We start from the raw sequence: 27,837 nt of genomic DNA, 5'->3' as shown, positions 1-27,837 counted from the left end.
TAAAAGATAATCACACTGCGGTCCACATACACAGAGAAGGCAAGTGACAAGGAGGGTTGAGGTAGGGGACACGGATCTCCTGGAGGGGGAAATGGAATTTGCAGGTGTTCGGGGTATTGGTGAGCATGGAATCAGATGGGACGAGATAGGAAAGACAGGGATAGAGGGAGAGAATAAAGGAAGAAACCATTAGATATGGGAGGACCTTTAAAGGATAATGTGAAAACCTAGGGTCTTAGTTTAGGTTTTATAGCTGCAAAGAAACACTATGACAATGGAAACTTTTTTAAAGGAAAGAATCCAGGCTAGCTTACAGTTTCAGTGATTCAGTCCATTATAATCATGGCAGCATGTAGGCAGACATGATGCTGGAGGAGGCAAGAGTTCTACATTTTGGCAACAGAAGGGGACTGTGCCTATACTGGGCTTATCTTGAGCATAAATAAGACCTCAAAGCTCCCCTCCACAGTGACTCACTTACTCCATCAAGGCCACTCCTACTCCAATAAGACCATACCTCTTCATAGTGCCACTCCATATGGGCCAATTCAAACACATGCGTCTATGGAGGCCATACCTATTCAAACCATTATACCTAGTACACTAGATATTTCCTGTAATTCACTAAGGTAAGCCTAGTGAGGACTCCTAGTAATAGAGGATATGGAGCCTGAACTGGCCAGGCAAGGCTCCCAGTGGTGGGACTGGGACACCAATCTAGTCACAAAACCTTTGACCCACAACCTGTCCTGCCTGTAAGTTGTGCTGGGGCAAAGCTTGTTGAAGTGGGGAACTAATGACTGGTTTAATCTGAAGCCAAAGCCATGAGAGGGAGCCCATGCCCAACATGCCTGGACCGCCAGAAAACAGAAGCCAATTGCTCATAGACCCAGGATAGAAGCAAACATGACTGACTAAATGGGGGTGGAGTCAGTTGTATGATTAATACATTAACTATATTCTACTACACTGATAGACTGGTACTTAGCCATCAGCCTAATCCCCTCTAGTAGCTGATGACAACAGATGCAGAGACCCACAACCAAACTTCAGGCAGAGCTCAGGGAACCCCACAAGGGAGCAGGGAGAGGGAGGGAGGGAGGGAGAGAGAGAGAGAGAGAGAGAGAGAGAGAGAGAGAGAGAGAGAGAGAGAGAGAGAGAGAGAGAGAGAGGAAGGAGGAAGAAGAAGAAGAAGAAGAAGAAGAAGAAGAAGAAGAAGAAGAAGAAGAAGAAGAAGAAGAAGAAGAAGAAAAAGAAGAAGAAGAAAAAGAAGAAGAAGAAGAAGAGAAGAGAAGAGAAGAGAAGAGAAGAGAAGAGAAGAGAAGAGAAGAGAAGAGAAGAGAAGAGAAAGATTGTAGGAGGCAAAGGGGTTGAGGACACCAGGAGAACTCTTCCCACAGAATCAAACAATTAGAGCTCATAAGGGCTCACAAACACTAAAACAGCTACCATGAGGGTTGTATGGGTCTGCATTAGGCCCTTTGCACACTTGCTGTGGTTGTTTAGCTTGGTCTCCTTATGGTACTTCCAACAGTGAGGTGTTTCTGACTCCTTTGCCTGCTTTAGGGACTGTATTCCTCCTATTGGGTTGCCTTGTCCAGCTTTGATATGAGAGTTTATGCCTTGTCTTATTATATTTTATAATGCTTTCTTAGATTGATATTCCTGGAAGACCTGCTGTTTTCTGAAGGGAAATAAAGGGGAAGCGAGGAGGCGTAGGGGTCCAAGAGGAGTAGAAGGAGGGGAAGCTGCTGACAGGATATTCTGTATGAGAGCAAAATAAATTAAAAGAAAAAGGAAGAACTAAAAAGACAACAAAACCCACACAAAAACAAAAACAAAACAAAGCTTCCTCCCGCTCCCTGAATTAAAGGATAGGTTGGAGCTAGAAAGATGTCCATGAAGACTGACACTTCATGTAGTCAGGACTATTCTGTTAGGTGTCTGCACTTCAAATACAAGTTTATGGTTTAGGATCCATGTTTACCAGACATATTGGTTACAAATACTCTATAAAAAAGAAGATAAATAAGCTATATTTAGAGAATTTATGATTTTGAAACTGTAGATAATCTACAACCATCAGACAATTACATATTCATATGCATAAAGACACACAGAAAACATTTTCCCTTCACTGCACACTATTAATTTGCCTTGAACTGCAAGAACTTTGATTACCCTCAGAGATTCTACATTTGGGTTACTAGGCAATACTTTAAGCAACTATTTAAAATATAAAAGACCAGAGAACACTTTATACATTATGGAAATCTTTAAGTGTTTAAAAATAGATTGTGAATAACTGGTGTTCTTTTCCTGCAGAATAATCAGCCATAAATGGGAGATCTACATCACAACTCCTCATTCTGTGGCTCAGGGACCATGCAAAAGGAGCAGAAAGACTGTAAAAGCCAGAGGTCATATTTGACAAGGAAAAAAATGTCAGAAACAACAGGGAAGTTGCACATCTAAACTCAGCAGTTATGCCAGCTTGAGGAAGAGCTAGGGAAGCTCAAACCAGACAATTTAAAATGGACAGATAGAGGAAGCAACTCTCTGCCAGCTGAGAGTTAACCATTTGTCCAGGTTGAGTTATAAAGGAATCAGAAAGGAAGCTGGCTGGCCAGCTCCTCAGTTGGAGATAGTTGGGATAGGCTAAAGGGTGACGTAAGAAATGCTAGGAGGAGCCATAGGTACCAAATCCCAGGTTTCTTTGGAACTTAAAAATAGAATACACCAAGAGATTCGAAATAGAAGAAATAGAAAGAAAATGCATGTGTATTTATTTTGCCTATTGCTCTTTGAGAATTCTATACAATGGATTTTGATAATACCACTGCTCTCCTCTCAGAACTGATAGCTCTTTCCTACCTATCCAATTTGTTAACTTGTCCTTTTTTAAAATACACGTGCAATTTGTACTGCACATATACTCTTGGATATGTGGCCTTTAGTGGAACATGGGTGACCTACTAGGGGCTCACACCCTTAAGAAGACTGATTCTCCATAATTTCTAATTGATCAGTGTTAGGTCTCACAGAAACCCAGGACAACTGAGGTGTCTATTAACATACTGCATTAGACTCTGGCTGCCAGGCTCTCAGAGAATACCTTAGCTCTGACTTTTCACCCCCACACCAAACCCAGACCTTTCCAGCCTCAGAACTCTGCTTCCCCTTCTCCCAGCTTCTCTTGCCCTACATAACCTCAGCCATTTTGGCTAACTAAGCACTTTCTTAGATCCTGGTTCCTTTCTTGGCCTCATGTTCCCCTCTCCTCCTCTCTCGCTCTCTCTCTCTCAAGCCCTCTCTCCTCTCGTGGTTGGTTCAAACTACTAGCCAAATTAAGTATGTTCTAGATACCTCTGAATCTTTCTCTGGTTTACAGTGAAAATTTCAGTTACAGAGAGCCACTTTCATTAGCCTTTATCACTCCCTCTCAAATTCATTACTACCACTTTAATCACTGTTACATATACATACACATGAACATACACACAGATACACATATAACCTACTGAACACTTTATTTATTTATTTATTTATTTATTTATTTATTTATTTATTTATTTATTTATTATTTTTACACTCCAGATTTTATTCCCCTCCTGGTCCACCTGTTCTCCCACAAGGATGTCCCAACCCCACCCACCCAACCAGACCTCTAAACTTCCTGGGGCCTCCCTTGTCTTGAGGGTTAGGTACATCTTCTCTGACTGAACCTAAACCTAAACCCGGGAGTCCTCTGCTGTGTATGTGTTGGAGCCCTAATCTCAGCTGGTGTATACAGCCTGGTTGGTGTTCCAGTGTTTAAGAAATCTCAGGGGTCCAGGTTAATTGAGACTGCTGGTCCTCCTACAGGTTTGCCTTCCTCTTTAGTTTCCTCCAGCTTTTCACTAATTCAACCAGAGGTGTCAGCAGCTTCTGTTCATTGGTTGGGTGCACATTATCTGTATTTGACTCTTTCAGCTACTTGTTGGGACTTTTGGTGAGCAGTCATGATAGGTCCCTTTTTGTGAATGCCCCATATCTCCAGTAATGGTGACAGGTCTTGGGGCCTCTCCTTGAGCTGGAACCAACTTTGGGCCTGTCTCTGGACATTCTTTTCCTCAGGTTCTTCTCCATTTCCATCCCTGCAGTTATTTCAGACAGGAACAATTATGGGTCAGAGTTTTGACTGTGGGATAGCAATCCATCACTCACTTGATGCCCTGTCTTTCTGCTAGAGGTGGATTCAATAAGTTCCCTCTCTTCACTGTAGGGCATTTCATCTAGGGTCCTCACCTTTGAGTCCTGAGAGTCTCTCACCCCCAAGGGTCTTCTAAAGGGTTTTCCCAACCACCTTCCTCCCTAGGTCACCTGTTTCCATTTTTTTCTGCTGGCTCTCAGGGCTTCAGTCCTTTTCCCCAACCCAATACCAGATCATGTTTCCCTCTCTCTCCACCCACATCCCCTTCCCCTCTCCTGTTCCTGCCTCCTTTTCCCCTTGCTGTTGCTTTATTTTTCCTTCCAAGTGGAACTGAGGCATCCTCACTTGGGTCCTTCAGTTTGTTGACCTTTTTGTGTTCTGTGGTCTATTGTATCTTGGGTATTCTATACTCTTATTTTTTGGGGGGGGGTGTAATATCTACTTATTAGTGAGAACATGCCATGCATGTCCTTTTGGGTTTGTGTTACCTCACTCGGGATGACATTTTCTAGTTCCATCCATTTGCGTGCAAAACTCAGGATGTTCTTGTTTTTAATAGCTGAGTAGTATCAAATTGTGCAAACGAACCACATTTTTTATATCCATTCTTCTGTGGTGGGATATCTGGGTTGTTTCCAGCTTCTGGCTCCCACAAATAAAACTGCTATGAACATAGTTGAACATGGGCCCCTGTGGCATGGTGGGGCATTTTGGGGTATAGTCCCAAGAGTGGAATTTCTGGATCTTTAGGTAAGTCTATTTCCATTTTTCTGAGGAATCTCCAAATTGATTTCCAGAGTGGTTGTACCAGTTTGCAATTCCACCAGCAGTGGAGGAGTGTCCCTCTTTCTCCACATCCTCGCAACATATGTCCCCTGAGGTTTTGATCTTAGCCATTCTAATTGGTATAAGGTAGAATCTCAGGGTTGTTTTGATTTGCATTTTTCTGATCACTAAGGACTCTGAACATTTCTTTAGATGCTTCTCAGCCATTCCAGATTCCTCTATTATGAATTCTCGGTTTAGTTCTATGCTCCATTTTTGATTGGGTGTTTGGTTTTTTGGTAAGCGTCTTGAGTTCTTTATATATTTTAGATATTAGCCCTCTATCAGATGTAGGACTAGTAAAGATCTTTTCCCAATCTGTTAGCTGCTGTTTTGTGCTAATGACACTGTCCTTTGCCTTACAGAAGCTTTGCATTTTTATGAGGTCCCATTTATCAATTCTTGATCTTAGAACATAAACCACTAAGAGGCGGTTTAAGCTTTCAGGTGTGCTGTCACCTGCTAATGTATGCTCTCTCCAGCTTCTTTACCAGTGCACTTAGTGCTGTGAATTTTCCTCTTAGCACTGCTTTTATTCTGTTCCATAGGTTTGGGTTCACTGTGTCAACATTTTCATTACATTCTAGGAAGTCTTTATTTATTTCATTTCATCCTTCATCAAATTACCACTGAGTAGAGTTGTTCAGTTTCCACAGGTATGTGGGTTTTCTGTTGCTTTTGCCGTTACTGAAGACTAGCTTTAGACCATGGTGGTCTGATAGGGTACATGGGATTATATCAATCTTGTATTGGTTGAGGATTGTCTTGTGACCAGATACATGGTCAATTTTGGAGAAGGTACCATGAGGTACTGAAAAGAAGGTGTATTCTTTTGTTTTACGGTGAAATGTTCTATAGGTATCTGTTAAATCTACTTGGTTCATAACCTCCATTAGTTTCACTGTGTCTCTCTTTAATTTCTGTTTCAATGACCTATCCATTGGGGAGAGTGGGGTGTTGAAGTCTCCCACTATTATTGTATGGGGTTCAATGTGTGTTTCGAGCTTTACTAAAGTTTCTTTTATGAATGTGGCTGCCCTTGCATTTGGGACATAGATGTTCAGAGAAATTTTCTTGGTAGATTTCCCCTTTGATGAGTGTGAAGTCTCCTTCCTCATCAGGTTTGTTAACTTTTGGTTGACAGTTTATTTTATTGGATATTAGGATGGCAATTGCAGCTTGTTTCTTGGGACTATTTGCTTGGTAGACCTTTCTCCATCATTTAACACTGAGATAGTGTCTTTCTTTGTTAATGAGGTGTGTTTCTTGTATGCAGTAAAACGTTGAATCTTGTTTGCATAACCAGTCTGTTAGCTTATATCTTTTTATAGGTGAGTTGAATCCAATCAATACTGAGAGATATTAAAGACAGATTACTGTTGGCTCCTGTTATAGTTGCTTTTGTAGGTAGGTTTACGTGCTTGTGATTCTCTCCTTTTGGCTTTGTTGTGAGATACTTAATGTCTTGTCTTTTCTTTGGTATAGGTATCTTCCTTGTTTTAGCATCCTCTGTAGGGCTAGATTGATAGATAGATACTGTCTGAATTTGGTTTGGTCCTGGACTATTTTGGTTTCTCCATCTATGTTGATTGAGAGTTTTGCTGGGTATAGTAGCCTGGGCTGGAATTTGTGTTCTCTGAGAGTTTGCATGACCTCTGACCAGGCTCTTCCGGCTTTCATAGACTCTGTTGAGAAGTCTGGTGTAATTTTGATAGGTTTGCCTTTGTATGTTACTTGGCCTTTTTAATATTCTTTCTTTGTTCTGTGTATTTAGTGTTTGATTATTATGTGATAAGAGGATTTTTTTTTCTGGTCCCATTTATTTGGTGTTTTGTAGGCTTCTTGTACCAATATGGCCATCTCTTTCTTTAGGTTGAGGAAGTTTTCTTCTATGATTTTTTTGAAGACATTTTCAGGTCCTTTGAGCTGAGAATCTTCATTCTCCTCTATTCTTAGATTTGGTCTTTTCATTATGTACTGAATTTTCTGGCTGTTTTGAGTTGGGATTTTTATGCTTCGAATTTTCTTTGACCGTCGTGTCAATCTCTTCTACTGTATCTTCTACACCTAAGATCCTTTCTACTATCTCTTGTATTCTGTTGGTGATACTTATATCTGTAATTCCTGACCTCTTTCCTAGGTTTTCCATTTCCTGGTTTCCCTCCACTTGTTTTTTTACTTTATTGTTTCTACTTTCACTTTTAGATCTTGTACCACTTTATGCAATTCCTTCACCTGTTTGACTGTATTTTCCTGTATTTCTTTAAGGGATTTATCTGTTTCCCCTTTAAGGGCTTCTACCTATTTACCAGTGCTTTCCTATATTTCTTTCACTGAGTTATTTATACCTTCCTTATAATACTCTATTATCTTCATGAGATAGGCTTTTAGATCAACTTCCTTATTTTCAGGTCTGTTGATATATTCAGGGCTTGCTCTGGTAGGAGAACTGGGTTCTGATGATGCCCATGTATATTGGCTTCTGTTGCTTATGGTCCTGCCTTTGCCTCTCACCATCTGGTTGAAAATATGGAATGCTTCACGAACTTACATGTTATCCATGCACAGGGGCCATGCTAATCTCCGTATCATTCCAATCTTAGTATATATGCTGCCAAAGCAAGCACTACTGGATGCATTTAGTGGTGCTTAGATGTACATGTCTTCAGGACTGACTGATTGGGATTGAAAATCTATCCTAAGACACATTCCTGGAGAAGACAGACTCTCTTTTTCTTAGCAGCTATTAATTGGTGGAAGCTCTTCATCTAGGGTTGAGGCCTTGTGAGATCTCCACATCTGAAGACTATTACATAGAAACACAACTAATCATAATGATGAGAATATGTGACTGTGGGTGTTCAATTGTGGTTATCATAGCGACAGTGCAACCCCTATACCTAAGGCTTAGGGAAAGCTGAGGAAGAGCATGAAAGCCAGAAGACCAAGACTACTATGACACAGCACCTTCTGACTGTCATGGAAGTTGTACCTACGAAATCTCACCAATATGGTTGCTTAAGCAAGACCTACATAAAAATTTCAATAAATATTTTTAAAAAGGAACCTACAATTATGGCCCTCCAAAAGACCCAACAAGCAGCTGAAAGAATTAGATGTAGAAATGTGCACCCAACCAATGAATAGAAGCTGCTGACCCCTCTGGTTAAATTAGTCAAAAGCTGGAGGAAGCTAAGGAGGAGGGCAACCCTGTAGGAGTACCAGCAGTCTCAATTAACATGAACCTCTGAGATCTCTTAGACACTGGATCACCAACCAGGCAGCATACACCAGCTGAGATGAGGCCTCCAACACATAATACAGCAGAGGACTCCCAGGCCTGGGTTCAATCAGAGAAGATGCACCTAATCCTCAAGAGACTGGAGGTTTGGAAGTTTAGAGGTCTGGGTGGGTGGGATGGGAAGATCCTTGTGGGGCTGGAAGGGGGGTTGTAGAACCCTTGGGGGAGTTCCAAAGGGGAATAAAATCTGGAGTGTAGGAAGGAAGGAAGGAAGGAAGGAAGGAAGGAAGAACGAAAGAAAGAAAGAAAGAAAGAAAGAAAGAAAGAAAGAAAGAAAGGAAGAAAGAAGCAAAGGAAGGAAGGGAGAGAAAAATAAATTAAAAAACATATTTATCAATTCCTACCACACCATAGGAAAGGAATATTTTTCTTGTTTAGTTAATAGTTACAACTTAGTTACTAATAGTTATAGATAGATAGCTAGATATATAATTATAGTTATATATTTATAGATAAGAAGTTATAGATAACATAGATATTTAAATTATTATAGATAATAATAGGCTTTATACTTCATTCCAAATACTTTTCTTTTATGTTTTGAATGTAATTTAGGTGATGCAATGCTCCCACAGTCTAGACCACACTCTGGGTTCAATTGCTAGAACCTAATAAACCTGGTATCGTGGCACATTATGGTAATCACAGCATTCAGGCCAATCAAACTTTTATGAATTAAGTTTCTGAACAAATATTTGTTGATCATAGTTCTTTTCTTTGTATTTCTTTCAAACAAAGATATTAAGCAAATGGAAATGTATAATTCATACAATGTTCTAGTACTTAGTAAATAAGCCTATCATGATTCTGTTTTTCTATGGAGAATTATTATTATTTTTTTTTCACCCTGTGGACAAAATTTTATTCTTTATAGAAACAAAGTCTTTCCCTAGCACCCTTCCTTTCTTCATCCATAGCAAAAATAAATGCCTTCTCCCTCCAGAAGGGTGATAACAGTCCGGGAGGGCGGGGTCCAGCGGAGATGATGAGCTTGCTGGAGGCCTTAGTCCCGGTGCTCAGTCAGCTGTCATCCTCCTCCCCAGACTCTCCCTCAGACTCTCCCTCAGACTCAGGCACGCTCTCAGGCAGGTCCTTGTCCATCTGCTGGAATCTCCCCGACTGGGCATCCCACGTGTATTTGGTAGTCACTTTGAATTCTGCCATCTCATACCCAAACAGCTTCAGGACACGGGCCTGCTCTGGGGTCAGGACGTCACCCTCCTTGCATATTTCATAGTCAGACAGCAGGGTCACCATGCCTTTCTTGAGGGTAGTGAGCAGACCCAGCCAGCTGCCTCAGCTATGGCTCCATGGTATGAGGGAACTACTTCAGAGGCCCTGGATCCAGGCTCACAGTTAAAGTTGCTTTGTTCCCTCCTCGAGCAAAACCCATTTCTGTATACTTTGTGAACCTCTCATTCACCTCCTCCTTCATGCGGTTGATAAAAAGGAGCCCGACTTCGCCTCTCAACTTCTTGCGGACCTGATGTAGTTTTCTTTGTACTCATCAGACGGGCTTCGACCCAAGGCCAACATCATCACCTTGTTTTAGCCAAAGAACATCTGGCTGTGCTTCCAAGCATTCTGGAAGTCCTTCCGCTTGCTTTTCCTCGTGTTGACCAGGTAGAAGACGAAGAGATACTTGTTGTCCACACATTCCCAAAGCTCTTCTATCAGGATCTGCCTCAGTCCCAAGCCCTTTTTGGCAGTTTTTTGTTAAGGAAACTTTCTTGCCTCGCTGGGATTTGGGCATCACGCTAAAAGCATGTGTGGCAGAAGACCCAGCTGCCTGTCCCTCCAGAGACTATTTTGTTTCCTCTTCCGAGTGCCTGTCCCTCCAGAGACTATTTTGTTTCCTCTTCCGAGTGCCTGTCCCTCCAGAGACCATTTTGTTTCCTCTTCCGAGTGCCTGTCCCTCCAGAGACCATTTTGTTTCCTCTTCCGAGTGCCTGTCCCTCCAGAGACCATTTTGTTTCCTCTTCCGAGTGCCTGTCCCTCCAGAGACTATTTTGTTTCCTCTTCCGAGTGAGATTCACACATACTCCCATGGCCCCGCCTTATGATCCAGTTTCTTTTGGTCTTTGGATTGTGGTGTGGTTATCCCACACTTCATGGCTAATGTCCACTTAAAAGTGAGTATTTACCACTCTGGCTCTGGGTTACATCACTCAGGATGATATTCTCAAGTTCCATCCATTTGCCAGCAAATTTCATGATGTCTTTGTTTTTTAATACTTGAATAATATGCCATTGTGTAGATGTATCACATTTTCCTTGTCCATTCTTCAGTTGAGGGACAGCTAGGCTGTTTCCAGTTTCTGGCTATTGCTTACAAAGCTACTATGAACATAGTTGAGCGAGTGTCTTTGTGGGATGGTGGAGCATTGTTTGAGTTTATGTCCAGGAGTAGCATAGCTGAGTCCTGGGGTAGAACTATTCCCGATTTTTCTGAGAAATCGCCAATATTCAATGTGGTTGTGTAAGTTTGCACTCCCACCAGCAATGGAGGTGTGTTCTCCTTTTATTCCACATCCTCACCAGCATGTGCTATCACTTGAGATTTTGATCTTGGCCATTCTGATAGGTGTCAGACGGAATCTCAGAGTTGTTTTGATTTGCATTTCCCTATTACTAAGGACGTTGAACATTTCTTTAAGGCTTCTCAGCTATTCAAGATTCCTCTGTTCAGAATTCTCTGTTTAGCTCTGTATCCCATTACTTGGTTTGTTGCTGTCCAAGTCCTTGAGGTCTTTGGATATTAGTCCTCTGTTTGATGTAGGTTTGTTGAAGATCTTTTTCCATTCTGTAGGCTGCCATTTTGTTCTATTGGTGTCTTTATCCTTGCAAAAGCTTTTCAGTTTCATGAGTCCTGTTTATAAATTGTTGATCTTAGTGCCTGAGGTATTGGTACTCTGTTCAGGAATTTGTCTCCTGTACCGATGAGCTCAAGACAGTTCTCTTTAGGTGGATCTTAATGTGTCTCTGTGACTCTGACAGACTCAGGAGCTCTCAATTACTTCTTCTGTGCTGCCCTACTGCATGAGGCCATTGTGAGGCTACCTCAGTCTTGTTTTTCCTTTCTTTTCATCTTCTTGCTCCACATCACAGAAAGCTCTCTGTGTCCTGGAGCAGTCCCAAATCAGGCACACTTCTCTGGTTTCATGATCCTAGATCCATGCTCTGACCTGCCCCACAGATTGCCACATCCTAATCTCCTCTGTGTTCAGGCTTGTTTTGTAAGTTCATCTTCTGAGCACATAAGATCTGACTTTTAAGATTCAACAAGCCACTGAGGATAAGGGAAATTCTGAAATAATATGTATCGTCACCTTTAATTCTCTTGCTTTGCTTCGTGTACTCTAAAGCTCCATTATCAGGTATGCATTTGTTACTGTCGTGCCTCCTTTATATACCAACCTTCATTTTGCTATGGGTTCTGTTGTTATTGATGCTGTTTTGGTGTTTGTTTGTTTGTTTGTTTATTTGTTTGTTTTGGAAGGGGTTATTTCTAGAGTCTTGCTATGTAGCTCAGGCTGGCCTGAAACTGAAGATCCTTCTGCCTCGGCCTTCTGACAGCTGAGATACACAGGAATTTGCAAACACTCCAGCTAGACTTTACCGAAGAATTATTATTAACTAACATAATTTAACTTGTAAACCTTGAAGTTGTCTTAGAGCTGGGTATGTTTTAATTAAAAGCAAGACATTTTAGAATATGTCTCTACTAAGAAAAATATTTTATCTACTGTGAACCCAGATTTCTCACCATCTAAACAAACTGAAAACTTGACACATTTTAATAAAATAACAAATTGCTGAATTTAATTAGCAGTTCTGTTTTTAGAAGGATGTAGAAAATGTTTTCTTTACTGTCCACTAGAAAATGCAAAAAGAGAGCGGAACTTTGCCAAGCTATTTAAAGATTTTCTACAAATAGTAAGCATACCACAGTTAATAAAAAATGTTCAGAAAAAACAAAAGTAATTTTATTTATTGTGACCTCCTGAAAACTGTGTAATTTAAAATTCAAAATTCTGAATATAAAATTATGATTATGGAGTATATGTTATTATTAACTATTATGTAAAAATGGCCTCTAACATTTACTGGGTATCTACTATTACTAATCAAGCATTTCATTCATTGAATTTTCACAATAACACTATGAGGCAGGTGCTAATATGGTTCTCATTGCTTGAAACAGACACAGCGAGGCTGCATAGCCTCCTCAAGCTCAAAAGGCTAATCAGCAAGTTCACACAAGAGCACAGGAAGGGTGAGTAAAGAAACCCCTTGTTTTAATGCAGTGCTTTTTCTCCACCTCTCTTCCACAGGTCTCACAGGTTGATCTACAAAAACTTTAATTTGTTCTTGAATGTTCTGTTCAGAATGGAATTTAAAATGAATACAGACTTTTCCAAAACTTTCAAGTTTTCAAGTTCAACTATTTCAATACATTTATAGTATGCTAAAAAGGTCTTTGACAAAACACAACCTTCACAATAAAAGTCCTGGCAAGAATATAGATACAAAGGCCCCTTATTAACACAGTAAAGGCATTGTACTAGAAGCTTTGAACTGTGTCACTTTAACCAGAGAAAAATTCCAGCATTTCCACTAAAACCAGGAATAAGATAAGGATGTCCAGTTTCCCCAGTCCTGCTCAATATTACAGTACCTCGAGGGGAGCAAAGGACAAGGGAAGGAAACAAAGGGGATACAAACAGAAAAAGACAAAAACAATGTGTCTTACTCTACAGACGCAAATTATGATTTTTCATATTGAGAATTCTTTATATAAGAACATTGAAGACAATGCAAGGAACCTCCTAAAGCTAATAAATCATTCATTAAAGTAGCTGCATATAAAATTAATACAGGAAAACCAGTAGCCTTCTTATACACAAATATCAAACTCACTGAAAAGATATTTGAAAATCAGAATATTCAGAATAGCTAAAACAAAAACAAACCTAGGAATAATCCCAACTAAGGAAATGAAAGACTCGTACAATGAAAATGTTACTGAAAAAAGGTGTAAAAGATTCCAAAAGATGGAGTAGTCTTCCCTGCTCATGGATTGGTAGGATTAATATTGTAAAAGTGGATATTACACAAAAACAATTTATAGATTCAGTGCAAAACCCCCTCAAAGTTACAACTTAGTTCTGTACAAGAATTGGAAGGAAAATTTTAAGTATCACATGAAAGGCACACTATGGCTAAAGCAATCCTTAGCAATGACGTCAGCAATGGTGACAATGGGAACAACAGATATGCTGGAGGAGTTGCCACCCCAGACTGCAAGTCATACTGCAGAAATGTTACCAAGGACGTAGAGTTATGCTGGCCTGGAAAACAGACATTCCTATACCCATTGAGTTCTCAAACAATGAGGAAAAGTAACCATCAAGAAGAGACACTGCTAATCAAACTGGATAGTTGTTATATAGGAAAATAAAATTTAAACCATGTATTCCATTCTGCATAAAAATTCAACTCTCAATGTATACAAGGACATTGAGATAAGATCTGATAGCCTGAATCTGATAGAGGAGAAAATAAGAAATGTGCTTGAAATCATTGGCTCAGGAAAGGAATTTCTAAATAGGACTCCGATAGCACAGGCATTGAGATCAAGAATTAATAACTAGGAACTTCTGAAACTAAAAAGTTTCTATAGAGCAAAGGACACTTCAACTCAAGTGAAGAGGTAACTTACAAAGTGGGGAAAATCTTTAGCGATGGTTCATCTGGCAAAGGTTTAGACTCTAGGATATAAAGAGTACTAAACAAACAAACAGCAACAGCAAACAAGCTGATCAAGGATGACACAAACAGACATCCCCTAGTGGATGGGAGGAAAAGCTCAGGAGGCCTCAACTCTACAGAAAGACCAACAAGCAACTAAGGAATGCTAAGAGTGGAAGAAATCAGGGAACAGCACAACACTTGGTTATCTAATACCATATGGGGAGTCCTAAAAAAACACATACAAGTAATATTATACAGACCAAGGTTATATTTAGGAATATATATGTATGTATGAATATAAACGCACACGCAGATGCACACACACACATGCACACACACATATGCACTGGTAACAACAATTACTAACAAAAAGGAACCTATGAAGTTTAAAAGGTGCAGGAAGGTTAAATATTATAATCTTAAAAAGAAAAAAAAAGGCACGACACTAAATAAAGTTCTCAAAGATAATACACAAATGGCTAAGAAATACTTTAAAATGTTCAGTAATCGTACAAGTTTCGTCATCACTGTCCTGACACACACACACACACACACACACACACACACACACACACACACACACACGCACGCACACACACGTGTAATACACTATTATAGATAATGTATTTGTGGTTGGCTTGTATTTACATTTCTTTTTTTTAATTATTTAAATTTAATTTTATACTATAGATTTTATTCCCCTCCCGGTCCACCCTCCTTTCCCAACGGTTCCATATCCCATACCTCCTACCTCCTAGTCTCCACAAAGATGTCCCAATCCCATCCACCCATCCAGACCTCTGAACTGCCTGGGGCCCCCAGTCTCTTGAGGATTAGGTGCATCTTCTCTCACTGAACCCAGACCCGGGAGTCCTCTGCTGTAATGTGTTGGAGGCCTCATCTCAGCTGGTGTATGCTGCCTGGTTGATGATACAGTGTCTGAGAGATCTTGGGGCTCTAGGTTAGTTGAGACTGTTGGTCCTCCTTTAGAGTTTCTCTACATTTCTCTTATGACACTGTGCAGACTACCTTCCTGTCCTGTAACTTGGGGATAAAGGCTCTATGTAAACACTACCTCTACCACTCCATGTTCAATAACTTGTGTCTTTAGCAATAGGCTCTTGTTGTCAGTTTGTGGAGAGCAATTTATAGTCTTGGCAACAGCTTGGGTTGTTTGGGGATTCTAGTGGGGCCCCTTTGTCCAATAATTCAATTAGATATATCCCAACCCTAGTACTCGAAGCTTTGTTGGCAACGGAAGATGGCCAGTTGGGACCATCTCCCCCATAATTTGGAGATTTCATTAGTACTGTCTTCCTATATTTTAGGCAGTTTCCACTGTATTAGATTACCATACTAACCCTCCAATGCTCCTTAATTTTACTTAACCTCTCCCACAACTTGATCCTTCCATTCCAGCCACTGTCCCCAACTTCACCACTATCTACCTATTCTATTTCCCTTTCCTAATGAGATATGTTTCTGCTAGTTAGAGGGGACGGAGGATACAAAGAGCATAATGCCCTCAAAGTCATTAAGAGCAGAGCTTTCAAGAACTCACAGACAATAAGTCTGCATGAGCAGGACCGTCATGGGTCTCCACCAGGTTGTCTGTGCTTATATTATTGCTTCCAGTTTAGTGTTTGTATAGGATCCTGAGCGTATGAACAAGTGGCTCTCTGATTTCATGCCTTCTTTTGGGCTGGTTTCCTTCTGTTCATTTGTCTTTTCCAACTTGGATGTGATAGTTTTTGTTTTATCTTATTATATTTTATTTTGTCATATTTTAAAAATGAGTAAATGAAAACTTAGTCGCCATGGCAAAGGTTAATAACTAAACTGTCATTTATACCTGCTGAGAAGGGAAAATTGGTTTACTCCACAGAGTGACAAAAGCTATCAGAGCAGACCGAGTAGGTTTAGTAGTTGATCAACATATAACAGACTCCACCACTTTTGTGTGTGTGTGTGTGTGTGTGTGTGTGTGTGTGTGTGTGTGTGTGTGCGCTTTAATTTTTTTTATATTTTGTTTCGGTGGGTTTTTGCTTCTTTCACTTTTTGGGTGGTGTTTTGTTTTGATATTTGGGTTCTGGGGTTCTGGGAGATTTTGATATCTTACTGACTTTTTTTTTTTAAGAAAGAACTTAAAGTTTGGGGGGACGATAAGGAAGGAGAGAGGATCTGGAAGGACTTGGGAAACAGGAAGAATATGATCAAAATATATTTAAAGTTAAAATTGTTTTAAATAATAAAAATATAATAAGAAGAAAAACAAACAAATGTACAACATTTTCAGCCAATGGACAACATAAAACTGCTTTGAGATTTCATTTTATTTCAGTCAGTACCCAGATCAACAAGGGAACAATGACAAAGGTTTGCTTGGACAAGGAAAGGGGAACACTTGTGGAATAATGGGAGGACAAACTGATACAGCCACTACGGAAATTAGAGTGGAGGTTCCTCACAAAGCTAAAAATAGACCTATCACATGATCCAGCTAAAGCACTCACCACTCCTGGTCACACTTCCAAAGGACTTCACATCCTAAGGTACCTACTTAACCATATTTATTGCTCTTCTATTCACAACAGCTGCTAGGTAATGGTGAATTGATGAATGCATAATGAAAATGTGGTGTATTTACACAGTGAAATATCATTCAGCCATTAACAGAGAATGAAAATGAAATTATGAAATTCTCAGATAAATGGATAGAACTGGAAAGAATTACTATGAGTGAGGTAACCCAGATCAAGAAAGATAAAAATCTCATGTTTTCATTAATCTGTAGATGTTAGCTCTGAATTCTTAGAGGTATACATTTTGCTTGGAATATCAATCCAAGTCAAAAAATTTCTGAGTGGCTTTCAGTGTGGTGAAACAGAAAGCTCTAAGTAAAAGATAACTGCTTGCTGACAGGAGACAGATATGGGTATCTTCTGAGAGGCTCTGCCAGAGCCCTACTGATACAAGTGAGGATGGTTGCACCTAAAACTTGGATTGGACAAGTAGGACTTAGAGAAAAGACTGAAGGAGCTGAGGGCATTTGCAACACCATAGGAATAACAACAATATCAACCAACCAAACCCACCAGAGCTCCCAGGGACTAAACCACCAACCAATGAGTACACATGGAGGGACTCCAGCCGCACATGTAGAAGAGGATGGCAGTGTCCAGCATCAACAGGAGGAAAAGCCCTTGGTCCTGTGAAGGCTCGTTTCCCCAGTGTAGAGTAATGACAGGGCACTGAAGTTGGAGTGGGTGAGTGGGAGTGAGGCACCCTCATAGAAGCAGGGTAAAAGGAGAAGGGGAATGGGAGGGGGGAAGGGGATAACATTTGAAATATAAATACATAAAATATCCAAGAAAAATACAATTAGAAAAAAAATAGAATAGGAAGGGTTAATTTAGCTAGGGTCAGGAAAGGGGAGTGCAGGGTAAGGGGGAACATGAGTAAGAATAAGTAATACTAAAGACTTTTTGAAAAAGTTATATAGAAAGCAAGTAAAACAGGATCTCTGTAAATATATATGTCTGTGTACCTGTGTGAATGTAAGTAAAAATGAAAAAAAAAAAAAAACAAAGCTCATCCTAAACATCACAGTTTAGCAAATAAAAAGGAACTCCTTTGAGCATAGTGGCATGGGGTCCCGCAGACCCTGAAGCATTATGTTGTTGACAATACTGCTGGTGACTCTGCAGAAGTGGATGGTAAAAACCAGCTGCTTCAAAAAACAAACAAAATTAGTCCATTACTCATTTGGAAGTTTCAGCCCTGCTAGGTAGCTGACAAAGTAGGGGAGGGGCTATTCTCACTACTGGAGAAGAATAGCAAATATCAGTTATTCATTGAATAGTTATTGCTATTCATCAGTGAAAGTGGTGAGCTACAAAACTGACTGACCTGGCAAGACATGCCCACTGATAAGTAGCACAGACAGTCATGAGATGTTCTGATTAGACTTATATCCCACTTCACAAGATGAAACGCATACCTGGCACTCTCATTGGTTCAAGAACATTCTGCTACAAGGAGAAAGTATTAAAACATCTCTTTTAGGTCCTCTCTTAGCAGGACCAGGGGCTTCTCCTCTCATTGGTGCCCAATAAGGCCATCCTCTGCTATATATGAAGCTGAGGCATGGGCCTGTCCATCAAAGCTCTGGTTGGTTGATATTGTTGTTCTTATGGGATTTCAAGCCCTTTCAGCTCCTTCAATCCTTTCTCTAATGCCTCCAACAGGGACCCCTTTCTCAGTTAAATGGTTTGATACTAGCATTCGAGCTAGTATTGTATTTGAGAGTATTGTATTTGTCAAGCTCTGTTTGAGCCTCTCAGAAGACAGCAATAGCAATCAATATCAGGCTCCTATCAGCATGCACTTCTTGGCTTCATGGATATTGTCTAGTTTTGGTGGCTGTGTGTGTGTGTATGTGTATGTGTGTATATATATATATATACATATGTGTATGGGCTGGATCTGCACATGGGAAAGGCTGTGAATGGCCATTCCTTCAGTCTCTGCTCCAAACTTTGTCTCCATATCTCCTCCTATGAATGTTATTGTTCTCCCTTTTAAGAAGGACTGAAGCATCCAGACTTTGGTAGTTCTTCTTCTTGAGGTTCATGTGGTCTACAGACTATATCTTGAGTAATTCGAGTTTTTGGATAATACCCATGTATCAGTGAGTGCACACCATGTGTGTTTTTCTGTGATTGGGTTATCTCACTCAGGATATTTTCGAATTCCAATCATTTGCCTATGAATTTCATGAAGTCATTACTTTAAATAGCTGTGCAAATGTGCCACATTTTCTGTATCCTCTGTTCTTTCCTCTGGTCATCTAGGTTATTTCTAGTTTCTGGCTATTATAAATAAGGCTGTTATGAATATAGTGGAGCACGTGTCTTTGTTGTATGTTAGAGCATCATTTGGGTATATGATCAAGAGTGGTAGAGCTGGATCCTCAAGTAGTATAATTTCCAATTTTCTGAGGAACCTCCAGACTGATTTCCACAGTGGTTGTACCAGTTTGCAATCCCATCAACAATGGAGGAGTGTTCCTCTTTCTCCATATCCTTGCCAGCATCTGTTGTCACCTGAGTTTTTGATCTTAGCCATTCTCACTGGTTTAAGGTGGAATCTCAGGGTTGTTTTGATTTGCATTTCCCTGATGATTCAGGATGTTGAAGATTTCTTTAGGTGATTCTCAGCCATTTGATATTCCTCAGCTGTGAATTCTTTGTTTAGCTCTGAACCCCATTTTTTAATAGGGTTATTTGTCTCCCTGCAGTCTAACTTCATGAGTTCTTTGTATATTTTGGATATGAGTCCTTTATCAGTTGCAGGATTTGTAAAGATCTTTTCCTAATTTGTTGGTTGCCGTTTTGTCCTAGCCACAGTGTCCTTTGCCTTATAGAAGCTTTGTAGTTTTATGAGATCCCATTTGTCGATTCTTGATCTTAGAGCATAAGCCATTGGTGTTTTGTTCAGGAAATTTTCTCCAGTGCCCATGTGTTCCAGATGCTTCCCCACATTTTCTTCTATTAGTTTGAATGTATCTGGTTTGATGTGGAGGTCCTTGATCCACATGGACTTAAGCTTTATACAGGGTGATAAGCATGGATCGATCGGCATTCTTCTACATGCTGACCTCCAGCACCATTTGCTGAAAATGCTATCTTTTTTCCATTGGATGGTTTTGGCTCCTTTGTCAAAGATCAAGTGGCCACAGGTGTGTGGGATCATTTCTGGGTCTTCAATTCTATTCGACTCATCTATGTGCCTGTCCCTTTACCAATACCATACAATTTTTATCACTATTGCTCTGTAATACTACTTGAGTTCAGGGATAGTGATTCCCATGGAAGTCCTTTTATTGTTGAGGATAGTTTTAGCTATCCTCGGTTTTTTTCTTATTCCAGATGAATTTGCAAAATGCTCTGTCTAACTCTCTGAAGAATTGGATTGGTATTTTGATGGGGATTGCATTGAATCTGTAGATTGCTTTTGGTAAAATGGCCATTTTTCTATATTAATCCTGCCAATCCATGGGCATGGGAGATCTTTCCATCTCCTGAGATCTTAAATTTCTTTCTTCAGAGGCTTGAAGTTCTTATCATACAGATCTTTCACTTGCTTAGTTAAAGTCACACCGAGGTATTTTATACCATTTGGGACTATTATGAAGGGTGTTGTTTCCCTAATTTCTTTCTTGGCTTGTTTCTCTTTTGTGTAGAGGAAGGCTACTGATTTATTTGAGTTAATTTTATAGGCTTGGAGACTTTTAATAACTGCTTTTATTTCTTTAGGAGTTATGGGACTGTTTAGATGGCTTGTTTGATCCTGGTTAACTTTGATATCTGGTATCTGTCTAGAAAATTTTCCATTTCATCCAGATTTTCCGGTTTTATTAAATATAGGGTTTTGTTGTAGGATCTGATGATGTTGTTAATTTGGACACACTCTCTGTGCCCTCTGGTTAGTCTGGCTAAGTGTTTATCTATCTTGTTGATTTTTCAAAGAACCAGCTCCTGGTTTTGTTGATTCTTTGTATAGCCCTTTTTGTTTCTACTTGCTTGATTTCAGCCCTGAGTTTAATTTTTTCCTGTGGTCTACTCCTCTTGGGTACATTTGCTTCTTTCTTTTCTGAAGGGAAACTACACCCTAGAAAAAGCAAGAAAGTAATCTCCTTGCAACGAAACCAAAAGAAGAGAACCACACAAATATAATTCCACCTCTAACAACAAAAATAACACTAAACAACAATCACTATTACTTAATGTCTCTCAACATCGCTGGACTCAACTCCCCAATAGAAACCAAAGACTAACAGACTGGACACGTAAAGAGGACCCAGCATTTTGTTGCATACAGGAAACACACTGCAGTGGCTAAGACAAACACTACTTTATAGTATAAGTCTGGAAAACAATTTTACAAGCAAATTGTCCAAAGAAATAAGGTGGAGTAGCCATTCCAATATCAAATAAAATTGACTTCCAACCAAAAGTTAAAAAAAAAAGATAAGGAAGGATTCATCAAAGGAAAAATCCACCAAGATGAACTCTCAATCCTAAATATCTATGCCCCAAATACAAGGGCACCTACATACATAAAAGAAACCTTACTAAAGCTCAAAACACACATTGCACCTCACACAATAATAGTAGGAGATTTCAACACCCCACTCTCATCAATGGACAGATCATGGAAACAGAAATTAAACAAGACGTAGACAGACTAAGAGAAGTTATGAATCAAATGGATTTAAGAGATATTTATAGAACACTTCATCCTAAAACAAATCATCTTCAGCACCTCATGGAAGGTACCAAAACTGACCATATAATTGGTTACAAAACAGGCCTCAACAGATACAAGAAGACTGAAATAATCCCATGCATCCTATCAGATCACCATGGACTAAGGCTGCTCTTCAATAACAATAATGACAGAAAGCCCACACATACATGGAAGTTTAGCAATGCTCTACTCACGGGTATGTTGGTCATGGAAGAAATAAAGAAATTAAAAACTTTTTAGAATTTAATGAAAATGAAAGCACAACAGACCCAAACTTATGGGACACAATGAAAGCTGTGCTAAGAGGAAAACTCATAGCTCTGAGTGCCTCCAAAAAGAAAATGGAGAGAGCATATGTCAGCAGCTTGACAGCACATCTGAAAGCTTAAACCATCTCTTAACTGCTTAAGATTATACTTTACAAATTAGCACATTTTTCACCCCTCATGGGAGAAGTTTGATTTTTTTTTGTTTTGCATAGATATGATCAGCAGAGAGACTGATAAGTAGGCAAAGTGCAGAGAGTAAGAGATTGCTTGAACATCATTCACATATATATTCTGTACTCCCTCCTCCAAGGCTCAGGGATTGCTGTGGAAATAGGAGTAGAAAAAGTAGAGGATACAGAGTGGGTGTCTCAAGATATGACTTCTGGACACAGAAGGGCTGAAAATATGAACTCACAGAGGTAGTGAAAGAATGAGAGAACCCATGCAAATTCACGATGGAACAAAATCCTAGCAGCAGTGAGACTGTTCTAGATTTTGCTGTGATAAAATAATAAAAACCCACTTGTGGACGGAGTTATTTTAGCTTTTAATTCTCAGGTGATAGTCCATCATTGAGTTAAATCAAACAGGAACTGAAGTAGAGATCATGGAATGCTATGTATTAGCCTTTATCCATGGCTTCTCATTTTGCTCTTTTATACAACTACCTGTCCCAAGGTGACTGTGCCTTGGACTGTGGGCTGGGTCCTCTTACAGCAGTCAGTAATAAAGGTCCCACAGACTTGTCTTCAGTTCAGTATGACAGAGACAAATATTTTCTCAGTTAAGGTTCCCTCTGTCCAGATAAGTGAAGTATGTATCAAGTTGATTTAAAACAATGTAATCAGCACAAATGATTTGAGCATGAAATACTACCTCTAGTTTGGAGCAAGTAGCAGTTGTTAGTAGCTGGGAGAGGGAGGGTTTAGAATTCTCTTAAGAGTATAGCTCCTGCTATGTTGCCCATGTTCCAGTGAAAGACCATATATTCAAAGGTATTTTGGCATCACTAATAGGTCTTAATGAGTTTTTGTTTTTTTAAAAGAAGGACACAAAGTTGCCTGGATAGAGAATGGGAAGTTGTTCTGAGAAGTGTTTGGTGGTAGTGGACATTAGCAAAGCACATTGTATAAAATTTTCAAAAAACTAATACAAATATTAAAAAGAATTAGAAGGAATTTAACTTCTTGTAGCAACATTATAAAAATCACTGAAATTAAAATGAAATATCTAATTTAGAAAAGAGAGAGAAGCTATTACACCAAATAAATAACTGTGGAATGTCTAGCTTGCTGCTTCTTTACAGAGAGATACACATAGACCTTCTTTGGTCAGTATGGATTGATTTGAGATTAAGGCTGCCAAAATCTGGAGACTGTGTCACAGAACCAAACGTAACTAAGCATTACATTATAAACATATAAAGAGTTGAATGGGAAAATATGAATAAAAAAGGCTGATAATTTTAGCAAACCATGCAATCTCAATGTTAGGATAACACAACAAAGGCCTTCAGAACATCACTTGAGCTGAAGGATCATCAGAAGTTGAGAGCTGCACAGTGACCTTGCTAGCATTTAGTCCACCGGACAGTATTTGAAAGTGCATTGTTTCAAATCAATAACTAATTAACCAAGTATAAAAGAAGTTGCAGTGTTTCCTTAGCTCCTTGTTAAAAATGGCTTTTGGCAGCTCATGGGCAGAAGGTTGCTTTTATGACATCTCCAGGAGCCTTTTAACAGTACACCTCTGTCAGATTAAATTACTTTTAGCCATTAATTTTTCTAAGTTACAACAGAAACATATTTGTTACAGTAGGCTGTCATAATGACATGGTGAATAGTTGTTTTGGTATGAATTTCTTTCACTGACCTTCTATCAAATCTTAATTTTTGTGGTTGACCTAACTGGAAAATTGGGAGCACAGCTTAGATAAAGAACCACAGGCCAGACCTTGAGGAATAAGATACAAACTGATAATTGAAAAGAAGAATCTGTAGACTTTATGAAACAATGAAATATATAACTTACATATATATACCATATAAACGTAAGATGAAATTGTTCACAACGCTAAAATACATACTGTTAAAAGAACAAATTGTTTTAGATGAGGTTTTGGATCAAGATGAGGTTATAACAACTTCATCAAATCCCACCAAGGTTACAAACCTAAAGCCCTTTCAAGCCACCTTTTTTAAAGTCATCTGTTTCCACCTACGATTTCACCAAATCTCCATTTATTAAAAATATAAAATATGAATAGCAAGTGCAATACACACATATGATTTATAGTATCTTCTGTTTAAGCTTTGATAAACTCAGTCTCCAATAATCCTTATCAGATCATTTTCTTTATAAATCTACATTTAAATTAAAAACAAAGAACACTTCTAATTGAGAAATATACTACTGAATCCCCTAACAAAAGTTCAGATAGCAACTTTGATGATGAATGTTGTGAACAATTTTTCCCCTGAAGGTAAAAATAATTATAGTTGATTTCTCTCCTATTGTTATAAATTTGCTACATTCTTTAGCTATTTTCAGGTTGACAAGAACTTCAGAATGCATAAAATACAACGTGAAAAATAAGGGCAGCTCAAACATAAGGAAAGTGGAAAGCATGAGGTTTTTCAAGCATTCTAAGTGCAGGCAAACACTGATAAGAGCAGCTATCATTTTCAAGTGCTTGCTCTGGATTTGCTAAAGCTTAATATGCTCATTCATTTAATCCTCAAGACATGCTGGGCACTCACATGGTTATCTCCTCTGTACCTCTGTAGCGATAAGGCCTTGATACTTAGGAATTTAAGTCACTTCCCTAACAATTAGTGCTGTCTTTTAGACCACAAGTTCCTAAAATAATTTGACAACAAATTTTACTACACATACATGCACATTATATGTATACAAAAACAACTAAAACCAAGTAACTGTTTTAGTTGTAACAACTTAGCCAAAGAAAGAAAATGTCTGGAAAACTGACCCTTACATATTTTTTTTCTTCTTCTTTCTCTTTTCTCGGAGCTGAGGACCGAACCCAGGGCCTTGCGCTTTCTAGGCAAGTGCTCTACCATTGAGCTAAATCCCCAACCCTATATCTTCTAATTCTGTCTCCCTAAAACAAGGGCTGGCTATTTTGTAACCATGTGTCTGGAGAGCCCAAGTTCCTGTGAGTAGAGCTTCCTGGGCAGTGAGCTAGGGAGGGTCATCAGATAGTGACAGAAGCTAGTGTGTGAGCATGAATGTTTGCTTGTGCTTGCTGTAGGGGAGATTTTGCAGAAGACCCTTCAAGATTCTATACAATGAAGAATATTAATATCACATATATTTGATAACTGGAATAAACAACTATATTGTTTGTCAGAACTGTACCCTAACTGTAGTAATTACCTGGGTAAATACTGCCTCCATGTAAATAATTTTCATCTGCAATATTCAGAAAAAAATTCTGTAAGTTAAATAAGCATGTTAATAGTAATTGAATTTGTTCTTTCTTAGTCTTGTATATTTCCTCTGAATTGAACTAATCTTTCCTGGCGGCAGAAGGGAGGGTTACAAGCCTCAGGAAGCTCAGAAAGTAATGTCACTCAGAAGCCTTTCAAGATTACATAAACAGTAAGCCATTGCTAGCTAGGAGGAGACTGGTGGAGCTGCAGACTGACAGTGTAGGTACTGCAGAGATGTAGCTCTCATGAGGTAGCACCTATGCTAGGATAGGTTTTGTGGTGATGCTGATGTGTGAATGTCACTCTTGCTCCTTCTGCAAACCCCCCCCCCCCCACACACACACACAACCAAAACTGAAACCCAGCAAACAAACCAAAAAACCCACAGCAATGCCTCACTCTAGACCTGGGTGCAATTCCTTGTTTGAACTAATTTGGTGTCCTTTTTTTTTTTTTTTTAATCCTTATTAACTTGAGTATTTTTTTTGAAATTAAAATTTTAATTAAAACGTTTTTTGTTTTTTTTTTGTTTTTTTCCTTTATTAACTTGAGTATTTTTTATTTATATTTTAATTGTTATTACCTATCCCAGTTTCTAGGCCGATATTCCCCTCCCCTTCTATATGGGTGTTCCCCTCCCCATCCTCCCACCATTATCGCCCTCCCCTCAGCAATCACATTGACTTGGGGTTCAGTCTTACCAGGACCAAGGGATTCCCCTTCCACTGGTGCATTACTAGGCTATTCATTACTACCTATGGGGTTGGAGCCCAGGGTCACTCCATGTATATATAGTCTTTAGGTAGTGGCTTAGTCCCTGGAAGCTCTGGTTGCTTGGCATTGTTCTTCATATGGGGTCTCGAGCCCCTTCAAGCTCTTCCAGTCCTTTCTCTGATTCCTTCAACTGGGGTCCCATTCTCAGTTCAGTGGTTTGCTGCTGGCATTCGCCTATGTATTTGCCACATTCTGGCTGTATCTCTCAAGAGAGATCTACATCCGGTGCCTGTCGGCCTGCACTTCTTTGCTTCATCCATATTGTCTAACCAATTAGACACCCAAGTGGCTGTATATGTATGGGCCACATGTGAGGCAGGCTCTGAATGGGTGTTCCTTCTGCCTCTGTTCTAAACTTTGCCTCCCTATTCCCTGCCAAGGGTTTTCTTGTTCCCCTTTTAAAGAAGGAGTGAAGCATTCCCATTTTGGTCATTCTTCTTGAGTTTCATGTGTTCTATGCATCCAGGGTAATTCAAGCATTTGGGCTAATAGCCACTTATCAATGAGTGCATACCATGTGTCTTTTTCTGTGATTGGGTTGCCTCACCCAGGATGATATTTTCCAGTTCCATCCATTTGCCTATGAATTTCATAACGTCATTGTTTTGATAGCTGAGTAACATTCCATTGTGCAGATGTACCACGTTTTCTGTATCCATTCCTCTGTTGAAGGGCATCTGGGTTCTTTTCAGCTTCTGGCTATTATCAATAAGACTGCTATGAACATAGTGGAGCATGTGTCTTTGTTATATGTTGGGGCATCTTTTGGGTATATGTCCAAGAGAGGTATAGCTGGGTCCTCAGGCAGTTCAATGTCCAATTTTCTGAGGAACCTCCAGACCAATTTCCAGAATGGTTGTACCAGTCTGCAATCCCACCAACAATGGAGGAGTGTTCCTCTTTCTCCACATTCTCGCCAGCATTTGCTGTCACCTGAGTTTTTGATCTTAGCCATTCTCACTGTGTGAGGTGAAATCTCAGGGTTGTTTTGATTTGCATTTCCCTTATGACTAAAGATGTTGAACATTTCTTTAGGTGTTTCTCAGCCATTCGGCATTCCTCAGCTGTAATTCTTTGTTTAGCTCTGAACCCCATTTTTTTATTAACTTGAGTATTTCTTGTATACATTACGAATGTTATTCCCTTTCCCGGTTTCCGGGCAAACATCCCCCTCTCCCCTCCCCTTCTTTATGGGTGCTCCCCTCCCCATCCTCCCCCCATTGCCGCCCTCACCCCAACAATCACATTCACTGGGGCTGAACCCCATTTTTAATAGGGTTATTTGTCTCCCTGTGGTCTAACTTCTCGAATTCTTTGTATATTTTGGATATAAGCCCTCTATCTGTTGTAGGATTGGTAACGATCTTTTCCCAATCTGTTGGCTGCCGTTTTGTCTTAACAACAGTGTCCTTTGCTTGACAGAAGCTTTGCAGTTCTGAGATCCCATTTGTCGATTCTTGATCTTAGAGTGTAAGCCATTGGTGTTTTGTTCAGGAAATTTTCTCCAGTGCCCATGTGTTCCAGATGCTTCCCCACATTTTCTTCTATTAGTTTGAGTGTATCTGGTTTGATGTGGATGTCCTTGATCCACTTCGACTTAAGCTTTGTACAGGGTGATAAGCATGGATCGATCTGCATTCTTCTACATGCTGACCTTCAGTTGAACCAGCATCATTTGCTGAAAATGCTATCTTTTTTCTATTGGATGGTTTTGGCTCCTTTGTCAAAAATCAAGTGACCATAGTGTGTGGGTTCATTTCTGGGTCTTCAATTCTATTCCACTGGTCTGTCTGTCTGTCTCTGTACCAATACCATGCAGTTTTTATCACTATTGCTCTGTAATACTACTTGAGTTCAGGGATAGTGATTCCCCCTGAAGTCCTTTTATTGTTGAGGATAGTTTTAGCTATCCTGGGTTTTTTGTTATTCCAGATGAATTTGCAAATTGTTCTGTCTAAC

The 27,837-nt window shown here is 39.6% G+C and overlaps 1 protein-coding gene, 1 non-coding gene and 1 pseudogene across 22 annotated transcripts in view; all 3 read right to left on the bottom strand.

Moving 5' to 3' along the window:
* The window catches only part of Arb2a (ARB2 cotranscriptional regulator A), a 464,298-nt gene that overhangs the window by 238,102 nt on the left and 198,359 nt on the right, over positions 1–27,837 (bottom strand). The window lies entirely within an intron of this gene.
* Positions 1–27,837, bottom strand: part of LOC134485567 (mRNA turnover protein 4 homolog) — a 70,303-nt pseudogene that overhangs the window by 12,532 nt on the left and 29,934 nt on the right.
* Positions 7,541–7,644, bottom strand: Rnu6-259 (RNA, U6 small nuclear 259). The gene has a single exon (XR_005501581.1). It is a non-coding gene; the product is annotated as a U6 spliceosomal RNA (small nuclear RNA).

Source organism: Rattus norvegicus, chromosome 2 (genome assembly GCF_036323735.1).
Source record: "Rattus norvegicus strain BN/NHsdMcwi chromosome 2, GRCr8, whole genome shotgun sequence".
In the NCBI taxonomy this organism is placed as follows: domain Eukaryota; kingdom Metazoa; phylum Chordata; class Mammalia; order Rodentia; family Muridae; genus Rattus; species Rattus norvegicus.
Note: the sequence above shows the minus strand (reverse complement) of the source record. Positions and strands in the feature narration are given on the sequence as shown.